Raw genomic sequence first — 5,661 nt, forward strand, 5'->3', positions numbered from 1 at the left:
AACTCGACATATATAATATCTCGCTACAATGTAGACAATCCCAACTACCACTAAAAAACTAAAACTAAAATGCACTTCAGCAGCATAAGGATTTCGTGACCAATTCCAACTAAAACAGACAGATCATGAGTTTGTTCAACATCTATGGGCTTCTTCCGCAGGATCACTGCCTCATCAGCCGCCGTAGCCGCCTGTGCAAGAGAGTTTTGCATGTGTTCAACATACTCTTCCTCCTAGTACCAGCCTGAACATCCAGTGTCATTCCACTGAAATTAAAACAAAAAATTAGAACTTTAATCACAATTATCATGAAAATAAGTATAAATTAACCATAATCATCAAATACGACAAAATAACTCACATTGCGATCCGGACACTTGTAGAAGATACGACCCTTGTTGGGACACTCCTTCCTCACCCGGTACTCCATCACAATCTTCTCCTCACACTTGCCGCATGCAATGAGAGGGAGGTCCGGCCTTAGTCGCTTTGGAACCCAATGAGAGGCCGAGGACCCGGAAGCAGTTGACATCTATTCTCTATACTCATTTTTAATATAATATAAATTTCTCATTTTATAAACAAATAAAATTAAAAAACTCTAAAATTCTCTATATCTCTAAACCATGAAGTGTGCTATGCATGCTAGAAATGAAAGCTGAATACTAGTTTTGAATAACTACTTTAACCTTCCTTCATCCAAATATGCAAACTTTAAAGTGATTTTGAGCTTAAATGGCTTACAAATAAAAAAATCCACCATAAAAAACTACATATATCTAGTCCGCAAAATGAGATATACTACTGATGAAACATGAGAGTATAAAGTTGGTAACCTTTAGAACCGAAGAATCGATGGAGGAATTGAAGAAATCTTGTGATTCCCGACGATGAGGAAGAAGAGAGACCGGCAATGAAGCAAGAACACTGAGCTCGAAGTGGCTCGGGCTCGGGGAGGAAGAAGGGCTATATAGGAGGGGACTTTTAGTCCCGGTTGGAGACAGAAATCGGGACTAAAGGTCTCTTTCTAGTCCCGTACGGAGCCTCCAGCCGGGAGGGGACTTTTACTCCCGGTTTGAGGGACCAACCGGGAGTAAAAGTTAACCTTTAGTCCCGGTTGGTAGCTCCAACCGGGACTAAAGGTCCCCTGCAGCAAAAGCCTACTGCAGTAGCCATTGGCAGGGACCTTTAGTCCCAGTTGAAGCTACAAACCGGGACTAAAGGTCTCTCTAGTCTCGGGCGCGAAAAATATCGGGACTCAAGCCAAATTTCGAGCTGGATCAAAGGTCGTTTCTCTACTAGTGCGTGCTGCCACCGTCGTCGTCAGGAGTGCACGAGGAGGGTGAGTTCACGGACGTCGAGTTGGGACTGGGGCAGCAACAGCAGCGCCACACCTCCACCGTGGAGCAGCTGCCGCCACTGCCGCCGCTGAAGAGACCGTTCTGATAATGTAGCGGATAGCGGCGGCGACGGCGACTGCCTCGCTATACGGAGCCGCTGTGAAGCGATTGTAGCGATCGTCATCATCGTCGTCGTCTTGGGGGTGATTGGCTTGAGACTCGTGATTCTAGTGGCATTGGCGCGAGGCTCCTAGAACATGCTCTCTTGTTCGACACATCTCGTTTTTCGGAAAATAAAAAAAAATTAAGTTTGATCAATTATATATAAAAAATTAATCATATTTATAATATGTAACAGGTATCACTAGATTGGTATTGGAACATATTTTTATAGGCAACTGCTCCAATACTCCTCTTTTTAAAAACTGCACCGATCTCAAAGCAAACTTGTCTTACTAATTAATTTTTCTTAATTATTTTTCTCTTTGGGCCGGCCCATCCAAGCCTAGCTCATGTCCAGTCGTGATCCACGCACGCTCTCCTTTTGGCTTTCACCTTCTCGGTATGCAAACTCGATTGCTGCTAGCTAGTTCCGGCATGCCGTGAGGTCATCTTGATCCATGCACGCACGCAAGGCAAGTGGCTCCATGCATTTGTCGGCGGAGGTGAGGCAGCTGCGACCACCGCGGTGCGGACCCGACGCGCGCGGTTGGGCCATGCGATAGGCCGCAGGGCTCCAGATGGACGTGGTGTATTATTATGTCAGTACGTGTGTCTCTACCTCATCACGCTCGGCACCGGCGGGCTCAAGTCCAGTGTCTCGGGCTTCAGCATCGACAGTTTGATGAGCGTGCCGCTATATGGTCATTTTCATCTTCTTCAACTGCTTCTTCATAAGCGCCGACACACTCCTCGCCGTCACCTCTTCGTCTATGTCCAGTACCATGTCGGCCGGAGCTGGGCCTATAGCACCTGCACCGGCTCCATGCTCATCGCCATCAAGTCTTCGTCTCAAGCACCAGGGGATACCGCTACAAGCGCAGCTCCGGGAGTCCCGTCGTGCACACCCTCCATGTCTTCCTTGCTGGCGCCTGAAGCGGAACATGAAGCAGCCGCTCACCGCCTCCACACTGCGCGAGAGGTTCGCGTCTGTCGTCGTCTCCTTCGACGAATAAACGGAGCCGCCACCGAACAAAAAGGATCTGGGAATTAGACCTGGACACGGGCTGGGCTGGACAGGCTGGGCTCACGTGGAAATCAAGAGAAAAAATAATTAAAAATAATTAATAATTAGTTAGATAAGTTGCTTTGAGATGTGTGCAATTTTTTGAAAGAGGAGTATAGGAGCTGTTCTCATTTTTATAATATAAATTTAATTAATGATATAAATATTGATGTTATTTTCTATATACTTGATCAAAGTAAAAAAAAAAAGTTTAACTCTATCCTGTTCGCTATCCACGGCTTATGCTGATTTGTTGTGAGAGGAGAACACTGTTCGTTTGTTGAAAAGTACTACTGAAGTAATTCAAGCGTAAGAGCATGGCTCTTAAAATGGAATGTAAAGTGAATTAGTGCATGCATATACTGAATGTAAAATGCAAATCTATTTCTACGCGCACTTCCTACTGGTACTGGTTGAAGACTTTTTTCCCCCTAATAAAAGGAAGCTCCTATATACATGCACCGACACAAACTACAATAAACATCAATGTAAAGATTTATCCAATAGACCAATAGTTCTTGACATTGATCACAAAGTCATTAGAAGTGGCACATATCGACGTGCACGTGATCTACTATTAAGAATAATCAATCCTAGATGCGAGCATTATTCGTATTGAGTTCAAACTCGAACATGTTCCAACAACAAAAATATAGCCAAAACTGCACTTGGTTTGCTAGATGTTGTTGTCCTATATATTGTGAGCATAGTGGAGCGGTGACAATCAAAACACTAGTTAAAAAAACTTATCTCAGGCCCATTTCATATTTTCACCTCTTTGGTTATTAGTTATTGCTCTGCTTTTTGGAGAGAAAGGAGATGCCACATGTCACAATAAAAAAAATGCCAATCAACCTATAACGGGATGATGGATGATGATCCTACTATCCTTTTTTTTGGCATAATGATCTCAAGAAGTTAAGAGAAAGAATAAATATTATTTTTAGTTTTTCTTGATGGAAATATTTTGTTGAGCAATCTGCAATACCTAGCTATTTCGATAATTTGTTAGAACACATTGAACGTTTTGAATCTGAACTGCTATTGTTGACTTTTCTTAAAAGTTGCAACGTATATTAATGTGCATCTTATTTGTTGCGTTAACCATCATTGTTCAAATGTACTTCATATTAGAAACTAAGCAAAGCGTGGATGGGTAGCTGAGGTGTACCCCTAAACGGCTAAACCAATTAGGGGCTAGTTTTTTTTCGGTATATACTAATATAAGATCTGATTGTACGATTTTTCAAATTTGTTTATGTACGTGCAATGTATTTATGCGGCCCAGGTGAATGTTGTGTGTGAGCATCCGTGAATATATTTTGTTTTCTAATTTTCAAACTAAGACCTAAAATTGTCAAAAATAAAGATGAAGCCTGAAACATTTCATGAAATGGGTATTTTGATGAAAAGAGGACCAACAAAAAGAAATATAATTCGAGAAACATCCATCTCAATTTTCATTGGCCCAACCTTCTTAGCCAGCGCCCATCTAGTCATGGCCCCAAGCATTTCTAGCCCAACTAAAGCCCATGCGAACGAAAACGTTGCATCCAATTACTAGGTGAAAGGCCGTACATACATATACAGCAGCCCGAAAACGAGTCCCTAGTTTTCAACAATACTAGCAGGAACCCCCGCGTAGTTGCGCGGGCTAGCAAGGTATAACCAATATAACTTTGCTCATTGAAACAGTGGAATGCAATAAATATATTAGAATTCGTAAATACTGGCACTTGGGGGTTTTAATCATATCATGTAATCTTTTTAGTCATAAAATACAGAGTGGTTGTTCCAAAGGGAAAAAAAAACTCCTTCAATTATATTGTTGTCTGTGCCTCTAGCCTATCCATAACATATTCTAAGCAAATGTCTGAATGCATCTGCCGCATGAATGAGTCCCCTATTAGTACAACATCGTTGTTAGGGATCTGTTACAGTTTACCAAATGAGATGGAGCAAGCGGCATTTTTGTGAAAAATGTATTCGACGTAGACCATTTGACTACCTGCTACAAAAATTTATGAACTGTAAGTAAAGTTGAGGACATCACAATAATTAGCAAATATTAGAATGGAGTATGTATATGTGTGTAAGCTGAGAATATTTGGAGGTTTTGAAGTATATTCACAGAAGGTCTATTGTCTTTAGGCTTTATTATAACCCTAATGTCTGCATTCAGTAACCTATCCAGACAGGTACAGGGTGCATCTAACATCAAGTAAGCAAGAAATTGAATAACATGAGTGGTGAAGCAAACAATTGGAGTAAGACCAGGAAACGGTCCATATATAGGTGCACAATTTTCTCCGTACAAACATGGTTCACGCAAGGGTTACATCCTTTCGTGGTGGTCGTGAAGGGAGTCCAGGGGCGGGGAGGAAGCGGAGGCAGCGGCGGAGGAAACCGGAGTCGGCGGTGGCGGTGGCGTGAGCAGCCGTCGGCGTCCATCGATGGAGGCGGAGGTTGCGGCATAGAAATCGGGTAATAGGGACGGAGGTAGGGAAGGGTAGGGAGCCGGCGATGGGGACGGCGGGTGCGGCGGGAGCGACGGCGGCGCTGCCAGGGGCGGCGAGCGGTGCGAAGCGACCGCAGATCGCGGCACAGAGGGCAGCGGAGGGCACCTGGGCGCGCGTTGCAGCGTCGCAGAAGCTTCGGGAGGCGGTTTTTTATTTTTAATTTTTTGTTTCACTCCTTTTAACCGTACGGGAGGGATCTACCGTTGATGGAAAATCTAACGGTCAGGGAAGAGAGGCGACGTGGCCTTCTGTGGGATGAGATAAGGTAGTATAGGAATAAGGGAAAGGTATAGATGGGCTCAGTATATGTCCTTGCAGTCTAATTCGCGACTGGTCGCGCTCCTTGGCGACCGCGCGACGCGTCTGAAAACAAGCCCGGCCCAATAGTTGCTCCACGCCTTCATTTGGCCTTTCTCATCCTTTTCGTTTCAGCCTCCTCCTCCTTTCCGTTTCGGCAGCGCAGCCGGCCGCGGAATCCGGCGACGTAGCTGTCGGAAGCCGAGCAGCGAGCGGTGGGTGGGGCAGGTTGCTGCCGGCGACGGCGGAGGAACTGCTCCGATTTGTCGTCGAAGGTCTG

Source organism: Miscanthus floridulus, chromosome 10, assembly GCF_019320115.1.
Source record: "Miscanthus floridulus cultivar M001 chromosome 10, ASM1932011v1, whole genome shotgun sequence".
NCBI lineage: Eukaryota > Viridiplantae > Streptophyta > Magnoliopsida > Poales > Poaceae > Miscanthus > Miscanthus floridulus.